The sequence below is a fragment of the Typopeltis vanoorti genome, chromosome 8 (genome assembly GCF_054136105.1).
Source record: "Typopeltis vanoorti isolate ZY-2024b chromosome 8, IOZ_Tvanoo_1.0, whole genome shotgun sequence".
Lineage (NCBI taxonomy): Eukaryota > Metazoa > Arthropoda > Arachnida > Uropygi > Thelyphonidae > Typopeltis > Typopeltis vanoorti.
The window spans coordinates 151,050,085-151,068,767 of record NC_143556.1 but is presented as its reverse complement, the minus strand read 5'-3'; the positions used below and the strand labels follow the sequence as shown (position 1 = coordinate 151,068,767).

General features: G+C 38.2%; 1 protein-coding gene and 1 pseudogene across 1 annotated transcript in view; one reads left to right on the top strand and one right to left on the bottom strand.

Annotated features, from left to right (window-relative positions):
- Window positions 1-18,683, top strand: part of LOC150104429 (uncharacterized) — a 137,472-nt gene that overhangs the window by 61,622 nt on the left and 57,167 nt on the right. The window lies entirely within an intron of this gene.
- Window positions 10,771-10,889, bottom strand: LOC150104431 (5S ribosomal RNA; annotated as a pseudogene).

Below are 18,683 nucleotides of genomic sequence, written 5' to 3'. Positions count from 1 at the left end.
TGAGGACAACACATTGAATTTAGGCAATGATGCAAAGGATGCTGACTAGTAAAAGTAATGAGATTCTGGTTTCATTGTATGAGGTCTTGATTAGGCTACGTATGGATTATTGTGCACAGAATTTGTCACCTAGTTTTCAGAAGGCTAAAAATATTGGAAATGGTCCAGAGGCAATTGACCAAGGAAGTTTCTGGTCTCTGGAATGTCGAGTATGAAGGTAATGAAAGTTGATTGATGAAGGGGGTGGCATTACTGAAGCAACTGATGTGAAGTCAACAACCTGTATATACAACTAAATAAACTAGTCATAATTACAATTGCCATCTGCAATTGTAATTATGATGGCAAAGTGAATAAAAAAAAGTCATAAAAATTGCAATGAAACGGAAATCAGGAAACTCGTCGATCAATAAATATATTATTTTCATTATGTTGTTATTATTAAACCCAATATAACAGTTGTTGAAAAAATTGAAAACAAGGGTGTTCACAGTTTATCGAAATATCAGTATAAGCAATTGTTTACGTATATGCTTTGGTAAAGGATTAAAACCAGAATATAATTTGTTAGGTATAGGAACAAAAAATGGATTATCTAAGAGAAGTGCTTGTAAACATGCCTCTAATCTAAAAACTATAATAACATCCTAAAAAAAAAAACAGATGCCTGTGAAACATGCAGGAAAGACTATAAACAGGGTGGCCCTAAAAGAAATAGTGCCAGGGCTCTACCTTGCAAACAATAATCCAGAGCACGAAGTGCAGCATTATTATTATTGCGACGGCCATATGACAGAGTGGTGGGTATGGTTCTGAGAGGAGAAGAAGGCTTGTGGTATGCCCTAAGAGATGAGAGAGATCATGTGGTTAAGGCCCCACCTAACTGGGTGGGATAATCTGGCAGGCTAACAGAGAATAGCAAAAAATAACAGTGGGAAAAGGATTACCCTAAACACATGGTTAACCCCAGAACCCAGACAGTACCGTACATAAACAAAAATTATTATTATTATTATGCAAAATTACACCATGCCATTATGTAATTCTTTCATTGTTTACATTGGAATAATTTTAATCATCCAGCAGCCTGCATTGATGGCCATTTAGGTGTTACTTCAATTAAAATTATAAATAATACACAATTAACATTTAGGCCTAATAATTTCCAAATTTCCCTGCTCTCGTCTTGCTTCTCTACTACATGTTGCGATTTTCGATCTTCAGCTGAGCGGTGATGCACTAGCCATGACTTGACGTAAGGAAGTGCATTCCATGTGGAAAGTGGTGGTCTGTTAAGCTTGATGAATATCGCAGCAGAAACATTTTTCATTAAGAGTTTTGTGCATAACTTTGTAATTATAACGTTCATAGCACTAAATCCTCGTTCACACTCAGCCGTGCTGCGTGGTATAGTTGTAACTGCATTTGACAAAGGGGCCAAAGCAACTGGCATCTCCTTCCTTCCTGAGTCAAAATACTCTCAAAATCCATTTAAAATGGATCGCACATTTTCAAGGCAGAATCTTGTGCACATTCTTCTAATATTTTCTTTGCCCTATCGTAAGTTTTCTTTTTCATCTTCAGGCCATGTCAGGATTTAAAATTTCAAAGTCAGCCAACATTTGGGTATAACTTTCAGTTTCATGGTTGCCATCTTTACTTTTTTGATGTGATGCAACAGTGGTAAAGCAATGTCTTTCAAGATTATTAATAATGCTTGTAAGGAACTGAAGTCTATCAATACTTATTATTCTTTTATTATTCGTCAAAGAGATCCCAAGATAATTTATGCTCTCTGGTGCTTTCTCGGCTTCTGTTTCCTTTTCTCCTGGCTTTTCCTTCAGTGATCTTATATACCGAATTGTTCTTTTGATCAATTTGTCTGCACGATTTATGGTGCAAGTTCTCTCTTCAAGCTGCAGAGAAGTTTTTCAGTTCTTCCAAAACATCACGCATTAATGCTAAGTCCTTCAGGAACTCGATAGATTCAATGCGTTTATAAAACCCAGTGAATTTTTTTCCTTCATTGGCTGTTTGTTTAGAATCAGAAGCTCTTCTTTGAAATAAGCAAATAAGCAATTAATGCTATATATGCATTCCATACTGCAGACACAGATCTGAAACTACTAGCAACTCAACGACACTATAGGACTCTTCCAATTTAGTTAACTGGACACTCAAGCTTGGGGCTACTGTTTGCAACTCTGTCATAATTTTTGGTGATTGACCAAATCTTGTAGTCAATTGACGAAAAAACTTGTAGGTCTCTGTCATATCTGATCTCTACATCCTGTCCACCAGACTCTGCAAATTACACCTTTCAATCTTTCCTCATACTTGACATTCCAGACGGAAACTACCTTAGTCAGTTGCCTTTGGACCCTTTCCAACATCTCTTTATCCTTCTGAAAACCAGGTGACCAAATCTGAGCACAATAGTATGTGTGGCCTAATCAAAGCTTTATACAACGGAACAAGAATCTCCCTGCTTCTACACGTCAGTCTCTTCTGCATCATGGCGGCAGCATAAGAGAAGTGGAAGTAACCAATTTCATGAGTTCTACAAAGACCAGGCAAGGAGAGTGACTTGGTTGGTGAGAGTAGCTAAAGAGAGGTATGAACAGCAGTTAGCTAATGAAGCTAAAAAGAATCCTAGGGAGTTTTTTCGATATGTAGCCAGCAAAAGAAAGAATGATTATGGAAGGATGACATTGATTGGAGGAAATGGTATAAAGACAGCTGTTGCAGAATGTGTGGTGGAGATACTTAATGAGCAGTTCATAAAGATCTTTCAATCTTGTGAATGTGACTTCATGGAGAGATTAAGAGCAGTTGATGATGGGGAGGAGAGACTGACTGTAAGTGAGCAAGAGGTGTTTGGGGAGTTGAGTAAACTAGATGTAAATAAGGCTGTGGGACTTGATAATATATCACCGCGTATTCTGAAGGAATGTGCCAGAGAGTTGACACCTGCCTTGACATATTTTTTTAATACGAGTCTTGCACTTGGTCAAGTCCCTAAAGAGTGGAAGGAGGGCAAGATTGTGCCACTTCATAAAGGAGGTGATCGAACTCAAGCATCAAACTATAGGCCTATCTGTGTGTCAGGTGTTGTGGTTAAGTTGTTGGAGAAGCTTGTGAGAACTAGGATCCAGAGTTGGGTTGACAACAATGGTATAATCTTTGATGGACAGCATGGATTTGCTAAAGGGAGGTCGTGTTTTAGTAATCTACTTACTTATTACAATAAAGTGACTGCTTCCTTGGACAGAGGAGAAGGATACACAGTAATATACTTGGATTTCGCAAAAGCTTTTGATAGAGTACCTCATGATAAGTTGACAGTCAAACTAGAGCAGATGGGGTTGGATATTAGATTAGTGCATTGGATTGGAGACTGGCTATCTGATAGGTATCAACAAGTTGTGTATGGGGGTGCAATATCCAGAAAAAGGAAAGTCACTAGTGGAGTGCCTCAGGGATCTGTTTTAGGGCCATTACTATTTAACTTGTATATTAATGATATTGGCGAAGATTTGGATGGAGATATTCAGTTGTTTGCAGATGATGCAAAGTTGGGACGAACCATAAAGAGTAGTGAAGATGTTGTGGCCTTGCAAGAAGACTTGAATAAATTGAGTGATTGGGCAAGCAAATGGGGATGTGAGTTCAATGTTGCAAAATGTAAGGTTTTAAAATTTGGAAAACAAAGATGGGATGCAGAATTTATGCTTGGTGAGAATATATTGTTGGAAGTAGAGGAAATAAGAGATCTGGGAGTGATAGTGGATAAGGATCTAAAATTTAGGGGTCACATCGCCAAAATTGTGAAGACAACACAAAGACTTCTGGGAATGATGAGGAGGACACTGACGTGTAGAAGTAGGGAGATTCTTGTTCCATTGTATAAGGCTTTGATTAGGCCACACATGGACTATTGTGCCCAGATTTGGTCACCTGGTTTTCAGAAGGATGAAGAGATGTTGGAAAGGGTCCAAAGGCGACTGACTAAGGTAGTTTCTGACCTCTGGAATGTCGAGTATGAGGAAAGATTGAAAAGATGTAATTTGCAGAGACTAGTGGAGAGAAGGAAGAGGGGAGATATGATAGAGACCTACAAGTTGGTAAGGGATTGCTATAGGATCAATGGTGGAGAAGTTCTACAGCGAATAGTGGGAGATCAGGGGAGAACCAGAGGTCATCCCTGGAAACTGTATAAAGAGGGTGTGAGTAGGGGAGTGAGAGGCAGGTTTTTTTCGTGCAGAGTTGTGAATGATTGGAATGCCTTGCCTGAGAGTGTGGTGTCTGCAAGGAGTTTGAATGTGTTTAAGACCCGGTATGATGAGATGTGTGTGAGATAAAAGGACCTCCTAGATGAGTCTTTGACTCCATGAGGTCTTGTTTAATAATAATAATAATCATTCCCAGAAGCCTTTGTGTTGTCTTCACAATTTTGACTATGTGTCCCCTAAATTTCAGATCCTTATCCACCATTTCTGTGCCCAATCACTCAATTTATTCAAGTCTTCTTGTAAGGCCACAACATCTTCACTACTCTTTATGGTTTGTCCCAACTTTGCATCATCTGCAAACAACTGAATATCTCCATCCAAATCTTCACCAATATCGTTAATATACAAGTTAAACAGTAATGGTCCTAAAACAGACCCTGAGGCACTCCATTAGTGACTTTCCTTTTCCTGGATATTGCACCCCCATACACAACTTGTTGATACCTATCAGATAGCCAGTCTCCAATCCAATACACTAGTCTAATATCCAACCCCATCTGCTCTAGTTTGACTGTCAACTTATCATGAGGTACTCTATCAAAAGCCTTTGTGAAATCCAAGTATATTACTATGTATCCTTCTCTTCTGTCCAAGGAAGCAGTCACTTTATTATAATAAGTAAGTAGATTACTAAAACATGACCTCCCTTTAGCAAATCCATGCTGTCTATCAAAGATAATACCATTGTTGTCAACCCAACTCTGGATCCTAGTTCTCACAAGCTTCTCCAACAACTTAACCACAACACCTGACACACACAGGCCTATAATTTGATGCTTGAGTTCAATCACCTCCTTTATGAATCGGAACACTCTTGCCCTCCTTTCACTTCTTAGGAACTTGACTGAGTGCAAGACTCGTATTAAAAAAAATATGTCAAGGCAAGTGTTAACTCCCTGGCACATTCCTTCAGAATACGTGGTGATATATTACAAGTCCCACAGCAAGAGTAATTAAGTCAAGAAATATAATTTCATCTTTGCCATGTATGAAAGTTTTAATATAGACTATTAAAGCAAATTGCTTGTCTAATGTTGTTGACTCATCTATTAAGATGGAAATTTTATGATCAGCATCTGTAAGTTCTGATATTAGTCTCTTTTTAAATTCTAATGCAATATGTTCTCATTCATCTCATCGGAGGATGTAATTATCAATGAGGTATCAAATCATCCACCAATTGGTGAAAGTGACCATGAGGTGATTACTTGGGTGGTTGCCAGCAGTGCAAGGACCCCTGTGAAAAAAGGGTATATGTGGAACAACAAGGGGGGGTGATTATGAAGAGCTCAGGAGACAGCTTGCAGGTGTAGCATGGAATGAGGAGTTAGCTGGAAAAGAGATCAATGCAGCTTGGGGGATTTTCAAAAAATATTTAGTGGATGCAATGTCTAAATGTATACCACGGGTGAGAAGGTTAAATAAGGTAGATGTGAGATGGATGAATAAAGAGATTAAGCATGCAATACAGAGAAAAAGGGCATTGTGGAGGCAGCATAAGAGAAGTGGAAGTAACCAATTTCATGAGGTCTACAAAGACCATGCAAGGAGGGTGACTTGGTTGGTGAGAGTAGCTAAAGAGAGGTATGAACAGCAGTTAGCTAATGAAGCTAAAAAGAATCCTAGGGAGGTCTTTCGATATGTAGCCAGCAAAAGAAAGAATGATTATGGAAGGATGACATTGATTGGAGGAAATGGTATAAAGACAGCTGTTGCAGAATGTGTGGTGGAGATACTTAATGAGCAGTTCATAAAGATCTTTCAATCTTGTGATTGTGACTTCATGGAGAGATTAAGAGCAGTTGATGATGGGGAGAGAGACTGACTGTAAGTGAGCAAGAGGTGTTTGGGGAGTTGAGTAAACTAGATGTAAATAAGGCTGTGGGACATGATAATATATCACCGCGTATTCTGAAGGAATGTTGCAGAGAGTTGACACCTGCCTTGACATATTTTTTTAATAGGAGTCTTGCACTTGGTCAAGTCCCTAAAGAGTGGAAGGAGGGCAAGATTGTGCCACTTCATAAAGGAGGTAATCGAACTCAAGCATCAAACTATAGGCCTATCTGTGTGTCAGGTGTTGTGGTTAAGTTGTTGGAGAAGCTTGTGAGAACTAGGATCCAGAGTTGGGTTGACAACAATGGTATAATCTTTGATGGACAGCATGGATTTGCTAAAGGGAGGTCGTGTTTTAGTAATCTACTTACTTATTACAATAAAGTGACTGCTTCCTTGGACAGAGGAGAAGGATACACAGTAATATACTTGGATTTCGCAAAAGCTTTTGATAGAGTACCTCATGATAAGTTGACAGTCAAACTAGAGCAGATGGGGTTGGATATTAGATTAGTGCATTGGATTGGAGACCAACTATCTGATAGGTATCAACAAGTTGTGTATGGGGTTGCAATATCCAGGAAAAGGAAAGTCACTAGTGGAGTGCCTCAGGGATCTGTTTTAGGGCCATTACTATTTAACTTGTATATTAATGATATTGGCGAAGATTTGGATGGAGATATTCAGTTGTTTGCAGATGATGCAAAGTTGGGACGAACCATAAAGAGTAGTGAAGATGTTGTGGCCTTGCAAGAAGACTTGAATAAATTGAGTGATTGGGCAAGCAAATGGGGATGTGAGTTCAATGTTGCAAAATGTAAGGTTTTAAAATTTGGAAAACAAAGATGGGATGCAGAATTTATGCTTGGTGAGAATATATTGTTGGAAGTAGAGGAAATAAGAGATCTGGGAGTGATAGTGGATAAGGATCTAAAATTTAGGGGACACATCGCCAAAATTGTGAAGACAACACAAAGACTTCTGGGAATGATGAGGAGGACACTGACGTGTAGAAGTAGGGAGATTCTTGTTCCATTGTATAAGGCTTTGATTAGGCCACACATGGACTATTGTGCCCAGATTTGGTCGCCTGGTTTTCAGAAGGATGAAGATATGTTGGAAAGGGTTCAAAGGCGACTGACTAAGGTAATTTCTGACCTCTGGAATGTTGAGTATGAGGAAAGATTGAGAAGATGTAATTTTCAGAGTCTAGTGGAGAGAATGAAGAGGGGAGATATGATTGAGACCTGCAAGTTGGTAAGGGGTTGTTATAGGATCAATGGTGGAGAAGTTCTACAGAGAATAGTGGGAGATCAGGGGAGAACCAGAGGTCATCCCTGGAAACTGTATAAAGAGGGTGTGAGTAGGGGAGTGAGAGGCAGGTTTTTTTTGTGCAGAGTTGTGAATGATTGGAATGCCTTGCCTGAGAGTGTGGTGTCTGCAGGGAGTTTGAATGTGTTTAAGACCTGGTATGATGAGATGTGTGTGAGATAAAAGGACCTCCTAGATGAGTCTTTGACTCCATGAGGTCTTGTTTAATAATAATAATAATAATAAGTTTATTTTAACTGCACTGTAACGTGAATGAAGTGTTAACCTAACATCAAGTCCGTTTTTCTTTTGCAATTGAATTAAATCTTCATGGTCACTGAATAGTCGATCATTCTTAACCAAGTGATAAGCAGTGTTAAAAAATTTTTCTGTTGCACTGATATGATGCTATTTTTGTTTTAATGTTAAACTTTCTAACTGAGATTTTTTAGGTTCGGCTAAAATTGACTCGCATTTTTTGTGTGCATGATGGGCAGAAATTTTAGTTCTTAGGGAATTCAATTGCTGAGTTTTTTCTGTACTATTAAATGTAATTGTGCAATTCACCCATTCGTTACTGAGAGATAACAATCATTTCAACTTAAATATCCATTCTTTGCTATGAGCCACTTATGTTTGTTCTTGCGTTCAAGCCACTGTTGTTCTGACTATACTCCCGGGTATTCTACATTTATAGAGTTAGTGTCAATTGCATTACCTGCATGTTCTTGATGTCCTGTGATAGCTGAAGATACACTCACAACATTGCACAAATTATCTTGCATTTCCAGTTTTTCTGAAAGCATCGAAGAAGGAACATGCTCACACTCATTGTTCTTAATTTTCGGCAGAAATTTTGCATCGTATTCCAAACTTGTACTAGAATTTTCATTCTTTTTAAGTTTTGAGAAGTAATTGGTTAATTTGTTTTCATTGGTTCTCTTCATATTGTTGATGAACTATGATACACTATTACACTTTTCTTCTTAAAATACTTTCTCCAACACCATATAGCAAACTCTAGCAAGCACACAGTTTCACAGAGCACACTACACCGTTTAACTTGTCAGGTCCATTGAATATGTTAGGGGTGTAGGGATGACAAACAACCAACTGCGATGTAGCATTGGATAGGGGTGCAATATTGTAAGTTTTCTTTGGTTTTGAAACTTCGAAACCAAATATAGACGCAGGTCATTGCCTTGTTTTCTGAAATGAAAATGACTAGGGCGGCAAGCTGCTATTTTTTGACCGAAAGCTGGAAATGCATTATAAGTCTTATTATTATAATTTTTATAATTTATTATATTGAATTTAAAAATTTTGATAGTTTTAAAAAAGTACCAGGGCATGGCCCTGGTGCACCCTGGCCCGACTACACCCCTGACTATAAAGATACTGTCACTTTACTATACATCAGAAACATTACTGATAATATATAGGTTGTATATTAAACCATATAACTTTAATGTTGCCATTACACCTTTTAAAAATATCTGTGCATCAATTCTTTGAAATCCTTTAAGTAACTTAAATGTTTCTCTCATATCCCGTTTCACCTATCAACCTCATTCACTTCTCAGGAGTCCAGATGATTATAAAATATTTCATGCATGTGTCATGTCAAATGGGATGTTCAAGAGAAATTCATGTAAAGGAAACATTTCAAGGATGTTGAAAAGGAAAGAGTGCAGATATAAACCTGGCTTATACTACCACTACATAGGGAAAAAAAAATCCAGCAATTTGAGAACTGGCAAGAAGACAGTTGTTTTTATTATTATTATTACCTCCAGGGAGTCTCAAGACTCATTGAGGAAGGGCACCTACTCTACAACTCTGTCTCTACCAACTACAATGAACCACAACTACACCAATGCCGTCTACTGCCCACCACCACTATTATTTTCATAGGCAATGACAAACATCTATGCCCACGGTGTGATTTGAACCCTCCACAGCCTTTTGGCTAGAGAGTAGATACACTAACCCTCAGCTAACCAGGCCAGCTTGTTTTGTTCCGCAAAGAAGAAAAATAAGAAAACCATCCTGAAAATTTAAGGAGAGTGTAGACAAAAGATTTTGGCTGGAGAATGGTGTGTTAAATGCATTATTATTATTGCATGGCTGCCTCCTTGGAATCCTAAGACGCATAATCAAATTCCTGACATATACCCTTAGTATGGGAGGAGGGGAGGGTACAGGATGATAGTACTGCATGAAAAGTTACATCATTACTAACTTCCTATCTACAATTTTCCTCCAGATTAGCCTGTTATCTGTCAACATTCCAATATCAAATTTTATATTTCTATCTTCTAAGGTACATTTTTTACTGTAAGGTGCATTTTTTACTGTATCAGTTCGTCTGTAATTCTCATGTTCAGCTTTATTCCCCTTTTTTATAGATGGGTACTATGAGTGCTCTATTTGAATCACTTGGAATTCAACCCTCTGATGATGCCTTCTGAATTATGCAGTGTAGCCACTGTAAAACTTTTATAACTTTATATTTTAGCATTTCTGATGGAATATCATCTATTCGTGCTGCCTTTCCCCCACTTAGGTTTGTGATAACTTTTTCCACTTCAAGTACATATATATATATTCCAGGTGGCATTCCTGTTGAGTGTTTTCTATCACCATTTAGCAATCTTTCGAAGTAATTACTGCATACATCAAAAATATCATTATCTTAAATTTTCATGTCCCTTTTGTCATCTCTGATTCTTTTTACAATACTTTTCTCCATTTCTAAGCTTTTCCACTAGCCTCTAGAATATTTTACCACCTTCCTGATATTTATTTTCTATATTCTTATCACTCTTCCCATGACTTTTGTTTAGCTAATTTTACAAATGCTTTGCTTTCTTACATTTTTCTCTGTACTTCCTTAGAGCACAAGCTGACATACTTGCTAGGAACTTTTGATATGTTCTCTTCTTTCCCTTGACTGCCTCTATAATTTCCTAAGTCCACCATGTAGTTCTGATTTTTCTATCCTTGCAGATGACCTCACCCCATACCTCTTGGGCTGAATCAGTCAGTTTTCTTTAGGGTGTACAACTGTATTTCCAAGGTTGTTATTATTATTCATCATACTTCCAGGGAGTCCAAAGACTCATCTAGGGAGGGTACCTACTCTACAACTCTGTCTCCTTCTCACCAATCCACCAACTACACTAACGTAATCTACCGCCCACTACCACCACTAGAATTTTCACAGACAATCGCAAACATCCACGCCCAAGGTGGGATTCGAACTTGCAGCCTTTTGGCTGGAGAGCAGATAAGCTAACCACTCAGCCAACCAGACTGGCAAAATAATTAATGCCAGCAGCACCTAGGGTTCGCAGGTGGGCACCCTCCCAAGTACTAATGGGGCTCAAGTTTGCTTAACTTCAGTGATCAGACAAGAACTGGTGCTTTCAAACCGATCTGGCCGTTGACAAGGTTTGGTTCTTGTTTTCAAACTCTTTCAGTTTTTCTTGAATAATGTTTGTGTATTTGAGTCTACAGTTCACATATGATAGCTATTCAACTCTGATTCATTTCAAAAGTTTCTTACATACCCTTCTTTTCAACATGGAGTTCAATTTTATCCTGCTCAACACTACATGGTGATCACTTCCTATTACAAATCTTCTGTATACGCTTGTCATGAACCAGTGGGAAAACATCACTGTCGATAATAACATAGTCAATGAGATTTTTCTTATTCCTTGCATCTTCTCTCGATATGAATTTGTGTGCACATTTTTATGCTGGATATGGTGTTAGTAATAACTAGTACTTGTCCTAAGTAGAAGTCTAGCAATTACTTACCATTATTATTAGCTTTGCTCTTTTCTCAAAATTTTTCTAAAACATTATGTCTGGTAATCATTTTCTACTCTTCTGTTTAGATCTCCAACAAAAACAGCAGACAAGACAATGATATATAATTGATTACCAAGACTCATCATGGAAGACCCAAACTATCAACACAATATTTATCCTATCTCTCCTTGAAATCATTAAAGCACTCACAGTTGACTCAGATAATCCATTCCATTCACTCGCCACTCTCCAAGCAAAAAATCTAGTCCTTTTGCCTTTACTAACCATACTCTTATCCAACTTCCAGGATGACATCTTGTTCTGCTCCAAAGTGCTGAAACATTTCCCATGCATCAATCCTATAAAAATCCTTTAAGTAACTTAAATGTTTCTCTCATATCCCCCTTTTTCATCTATCAACTAATTTTTGCAATCAACAAATCCTCAATTTATCCTCATAGGAAGCATTCCACAGACAACACACTTCTCCACTACCTCCTCATCCCCAAGAAATTCAGGTGACCAGATATTGAGCACAGTAATCCAGATGTTGTTTCATTAATACTTTATAAATAGGAATGATAACCTTCTTGTCCCTGCTTGTTAGTGTGAACTATCCTGGCTAGTTGAGCAATATTCACTATAAACTTCCTCTGCATCAACTCTTCTTCTTCTTCTCTCCCGTACTCCTAAATGGACAATTGGGTCACTCATAGCTGGTAGGTGATATTCTTTGTTAGCCTCCTCCAATCATCTTGGTCTCTTGTTCTTGATGTCAGTTGAGAAAGGGAGGAATTTGTCCATTTTTTGATGTTATCAGTCCATTTTAATCGAGATCAGCCCCTAACCCTCGATCCTGGGACGATTACTTCTAGTGCTTGCTTTGGAATACCATTAGCCCTCTCCACATGTCCGAACCATTTCATCTGTCTTCTTCTGATGACTGTCAGAATATTTTCCCTTTTTCTCCCGTCTATTGAATCAATCAGTTTTCGGACATTTTCATTGGTTTCGTGAGCAGTATAGGGAATTCTCAAAAGTCTTCTGTAAGTTTTCATTTCAAAAGACAGGAGTCTCCTCTCATCTTCCTTCAATAAAGTCCAGGCCTAACAACCATACAAGAGGACAGAATTCACCAAGGTGTCAATTAGTCTTAGTCTGGTTGTGATTGCCATTCTGTTATCTCCCCACAATGGTTTTAACTTCTGTAGGGCCACGGTTGCCTTAGCAATTCAGTATTTAATGTTTGGTTTTTGAACGACCATCTTGATTCAACGTGCTTCCTAGATAAGTGAACTTCTTTACATTCTCAATTTGCTTATTGCCGATTTGTATCTTTAAGAATTCAGTGTCTGATTTTAAGGTTATCATTGTTGTAGGTTTATGTATAATCCATATTTTTTGAATGTTCTGAAAACACAGCTGGTTATCTCTTGTAATTTTGCTTCACTTTCTGCCAGAAGATCGATATTGTCAGCAAAATGTAAGTTATTTATTCTTAGTCTGTCAACTACTATTCCAGTGTCATATTCATGAAGAGCTTCATCTATGGCATATTCCAGAAAACAATTAAAAAGAAGAGGGGAAAAGATGCATCCCTGTCTTACCCCTCGTTCTGCCCGGAATGGTTCACTGCTGTAATTTTTAATTTCAATTCTCATATCAGATGAGGAATAGAGAGATTTAATAATCCTAATGATTTTGTTGTCAATACCATAATGTTCTAAAATTTTCCATAATGCCATGTGCCATATTGAGTCAAAAGCTTTTTGAAGGTCTAAAAAGTTGTGACAGATTATTTTGTTATGTTCTATGTATTTTTCACCTAGTATGTGTATTGTAAAATTATGGTTGATTGTACTTCTGGACTTCCAGAAACCTGCTTGTTCATATGATAGCCTGCTTTCTATTTTCTTTTCGATTCTTGACAATAGTATTTTTAACAGGATTTTGCTTCGATGATTAATAAGGCTTATTGTTCTATAGTTGCTACATTTATTGCTGTTTCCCTTTTTAGGAATAGGTACAAGAATAGAAGTCTGCCAATCAGAAGGCCAAGTGACTGTGTTCCATACATCCTGGAATAAATTTAGCAAGGTATCTATGATGATGTCACTTCCTTCGCGTATCAGTTCCATTGTAACACTATCAATTCCTGGTGATTTTCCTATTTTTGAGAAGCTAACTGCTGCAATGACTTCTTCTTTTAATATCGGGTAATCTTCTTCCTCCGAACCTCCTAGTAGAATTCCGTCAAAAATATCGTCAGTCAGTTGAGGGTCCTTTTGAAAAAGCTTGGTTGCATAACATTTCCATTTATCAACTATTTTCTGGTTATCCATGATAGGAGTTCCATCTTCATCTTCTATGCTCCAATTAATTGCAGTAAAAGGTTTGGTTAACTTATCAACTCCATCAACTACTACCTCCAAATCCCTGGCTTTATCCATTTCTTGGAGTACATTTCCCCTCAGTATGGTACACAGCTTGTTGGTATTCCAAAATGCATAACTTCATACTTTTCCACATTAAATAGATATCAATTATGTTTTGCCCATACTGTCAGTTTAAGTCATCCTGCAAGTTTTCCACATCAATTTAACTATTATCCTACCCAACTTTGCATCATCAATAAACAACTGAATATTTCCCTTCATATTATTTCTTATATCATTTATGGACAAATTAAGCAGCAGTGGTTTAAGCACAGAGCCCTGCAGCACATCACTAGCTACCTGATTTCTCCTGGATTCTGCTCCTCCATATACTACTTTTGGTATCTGTCCATCAGTCACCCTTTTATTCATGCAGTTTCATATCAATCCTAATTTGTTGCAGTTTGCTTAATGGAGTTCTATGTGGTAGTTTGTCACACATCTTTGCAAAATCCAGCAGTATCATTGTATAGCCATTCCCTTTATCCATTTCAGCTGTTACTCTATTATAAAGCATTAGAAGATTACTAAGCCAAGACCTACCCTTCACAAAGCCATGCTTCCACTCATAGAATATCATTCTTATCCACCCATCCCTAACTTTTCTTTTTGACTAACTTTTCCAGTACTTTTACTACTATTCCTGAGATACTGATTTGGTTTATAATTTGCTGCCATGGACTTAGATATACTTGTATGCAAAGGAATTATTTTTTCTTCTTTCACTCTCTTGGGATTTAATTTAAGTCTCAGCCAGAGAGCTGAAACTTGAATTAAATAGTTAGTCAATGGCATCTCTAGGTCCCCTGCACATTCTCATAAAACCAATCTCACTACTTATTTGCATTCAAATTCTGAAACATACTAAGCACCTTTAATTCTTCAAACTTTATTCTCACATCAGTCCCTGTCAACTTTGTCATAACAGTATTTTCACTTGGATGATATACCTTGCAGAATCACCACTCAGCGGCCAACAATACCATGTAGCTCCATCTGCACTTATGAAAGTCATCCTTCCATAGTCATTCTTCCTCCTACTTGCCACATAATGAAAAAACTCTTTGGAATTTCCTTTTGCCCCTGGTTGGCTAATTTCTTCTCATTATCTTATTTTGCCTTCCTTACTGTGCTGGCTGCCTTTCTTCTTATGTACCCTCCACAACATTACATTGTTTTGCAGCTCTTGCTTAATGATATTATTCATCTAACTCCTACTTCATTTTCCCTCCTGACTGACTATCTTTGGTATAGTGTGATATACCCACCAGATAATGTTTGACTGTTCCCAATGCACTGTAAACATCCTTTTCTTTCTGATCTTTATGCCATAATGCTGCTTCAAGCTGTCTCCTAAGTATATCATAATCATATGCCTTATAGTTCCATGTATATCCTTTCTTGACTGGAATTTCCACAGGTTTTCCAAGTCAAGTCCATGTCATCACTTTTCCAACTGGGGGCAATGTAGCCACCTAAGTTATGGACAGGTCTTCTGATCCCGTAACAAGATGCAATACTCTTGAACCCTAATTACTTTTCATCACATTCCTCTTCCAGTAATTCTCTCTCAGTAAGTGTATAAATTCCATTTCTTTCCTGCTTCCTCCTTCAAATCTGTCTTCAAAGTTTAGGTCCCTCATAATAATTACTCAACTTGCACTCATTATACTAATCTGCTGATGCATGTCTTCCATATCATCCCTGATGTGGAAGACATACACCAACTATTGCACCAACCAATTTTATATTTTGTTCTATTTGCCTCAAATTCACACTATATTGACTCAAAATAACTGCCATCTACATGATGGACTCCTACTCTTGTTGACTGCAATTCATCTATCATCTGCAGTACTCCATCCCACTGTCCTGTCTACTCTCTGTCTTCCCTGAAAATACTAAATCCATCAAATTCTATCCCTGTAACTACATCTTCAGTAGTTACAAGGATTAGTCTCACTGATGCCTATAACTTTTGGCATAGTTGCAATAACCAATTCCAAAAACTCCTTCCTCTTATTTCTGATGCTTCTAGCATTAGTATACTATTATTATTATTCTAGTAGCAAGGCTTATACGTTGGTCATACATAACTGGTAATTAGTTTACGGAATAAACAACGCATATAAAGTATATTAATTAAAGGTAACTTTAATGAATAACTTCTATATTTTGGCAACGTCACGTTGCCATCTTCAGGAACATAAAGATATGGTATGTGCACGCAGGCACTAACAAAAACAAATGAGGAAGAAAACAAGAAACTAATATTGTTCCTAAAGTCCTAATGGTGCCCTCTGGCGGGCTAATTTGGTTGTATTGGCAGTTGGGCTGAAGTTCTCATAATGTAAGTCTCCCAAATTTGGTGTAGTTTCATGCACCCAAATTTGTTGAGGTTAGGAACGTTTTTTAGAGCTGCTGATGATTCCTTGAATAATCTTTCGTATTTAAACTTTCTGCTGTGTATTATTTTTGTTTTCTTCCAACGAATTCTATGGTGGGTATCTAAGGCATGGTTTGCCAGCCCAGAGTGGCTGTACTGATGAAACCGAATGTAGTCTTTGTGTTCTGAAATCCTTATATTTGCTGTTCTGCCTGTTTGGCCAAAGTAGGACAATTTGCAGCTGCAAGGGACCTGGTATACACCAGGTAGCTCTAGGGGAAGTGGTTGGTCTTTGGTAGAGCAGATAAGGGATGCCAACTTTTTATATGGTCTGTAACAAGAAGTAAGGTCATATTTTTTGAGGATATTGGTTATTTTCTCAGAGGTGCCCTGGATGTAGGGGACGGTGATAGATTTGGTGTAATCTTTATTGTGGAGGGGGGAGGTTTGCGGTTTACTGGTTTTAGTATTTTTTGGATTTTTTTGGGGTTATAGCCATTGGCTAAGAAAGTGTTGAGGATGTGGTTTAGTTCAGTAGTTAGGGCCTTGTCATCTGAGCAGATTAATTTTGCCCTGTTATATAGTGTTTTATAACCCCATATTCTTGTGAGGGGGGGGTGATGGGATTGCTGGTGAATGTATCTGCCAGTATGGGTGGGTTTTCTGTAAACAGAGAAAACCAAAGATCCATCAAGCTGGCGAGTTATTAAAGTGCCTAGGAAGGGTGTTGTTTTCCTCTTTTTCTAAGGTGAACTGGACTCTGGGGTGAGTGCTTCAGGCTTTAAAACTACTGACGAGAGGTTGACTACAGTGTTGAGTGGTGGCTGTGGTAAGGAAGTAGAATTCTTTATCATGTTTTCGTATTTTTTCAAGTGCCGACTTCGTATTTTTTTTAATTCTTTTCTTGCCGATACGCATGAGACGTCATAAAGTATCGTCCAAAGATCATGGCTGAGTGTATTTGAAAGCTCTTCCTCTAGTGCCTGTAAGGTTTTGTTTTCGTCGGCAAAGAGAACACGCGTCACGGTAATTTGTTCTCTTAATAGGGCAAAGCTAGTGCAATTATAAATGTGCAGAGCTTTCCGTAAAGTAAAACGGTGCTTCAATTTTACACAATTAGGGATTTCCATGTTATTCCGGCAGCGTTTTAGGAACGTCAGATGATTTAGTTATCTCGATATCTTCAACCTCATTTTGCCATATTGACGGGCCTTTCGTGCGATGGAATCTCCGTGGATGATCATAATTCTAGTAGCAAGGCTTATACGTTGGTCATACATAACTGGTAATTAGTTTACGGAATTAACAACGCATATAAAGTATATTAATTAAAGGTAACTTTAATGAATAACTTCTATATTAACTTCTATAGGAAGTCACTAACAAACTAAAACTTATAACTCTAGACCCCCCCCCCCCCGATTATATGGACTCCCAAAAATACATATACAAAATGTGCCATTATGTCCCATAGTAGATGGCATTGATTCCCCCACATATAAATTAGCCAAACATTTATCCAAAACGCTCACACACTATACTGGCAATACACCATCACACATAAAAAACTCAGCTCACTTTAAAGCCAGTATAGAAAACCTCTCACTCCAACACACTGACATAATGGTCAGTTTTGACGTCTTCTCCCTGTTCACTAATGTCCTACTCAAAGAAACCCTAGAGCTCATCCAAGCCAAGTTTCCTCCTGATATCTCAGCCGATATCTTGCCAAATGAAATAGCCTGGACTCCATCTCCATGGAGTCCAGGCTATTTCGTTTGGCAAGGAAAGTTCTACAAACAGATAGAAGGAACAGCCATGGGTTCACCACTTTCCCCACCCTTGGCCAATTTCTTTATGGAAACCTTTGAAGAGAAAGCCTTAAACTCCGTCCCACAAAAACCGCCTATTTGGCTTCGTTATGTGGATGATGTGTTCGCTATTTGGCCACATGGCTCAGACACACTCCACTCCTTCCTAACACACTTAAACAACCAACACCCCAGAGTCCAGTTCACCTTAGAAAAAAAAAGAGGAAAACAACACCCTCCCCTTCCTAGACACTTTAATCACTCGCCAGCTTGATGGATCTTTGGTTTTCTCAGTTTACAGAAAACCCACCCATACTGGCAGGTACATTCACCAGCAATTCCCCCCCCCCCCTCACAACAATATGGGGTTATAAAAACACTATATAACAGGGCAAAATTAATCTGCTCAGATGACAAGGCCCTAACTGCTGAACTAAACCACATCCTCAACACTTTCTTAGCCAATGGCTATAACCCCCAAAAAATACTAAAACCAGTAAACCGCAATTCCCCCCCCCCTCCACAATAAAGATTACACCAAATCTATCACCGTCCCCTACATCCAGGGCACCTCTGAGAAAATAACCAATATCCTCAAAAAATATGACCTTACTTCTTGTTACAGACCATATAAAAAGTTGGCATCCCTTATCTGCTCTACCAAAGACCAACCACTTCCCCTAGAGCTACCTGGTGTATACCAGGTCCCTTGCAGCTGCAAATTGTCCTACTTTGGCCAAACAGGCAGAACAGCAAATATAAGGATTTCAGAACACAAAGACTACATTCGGTT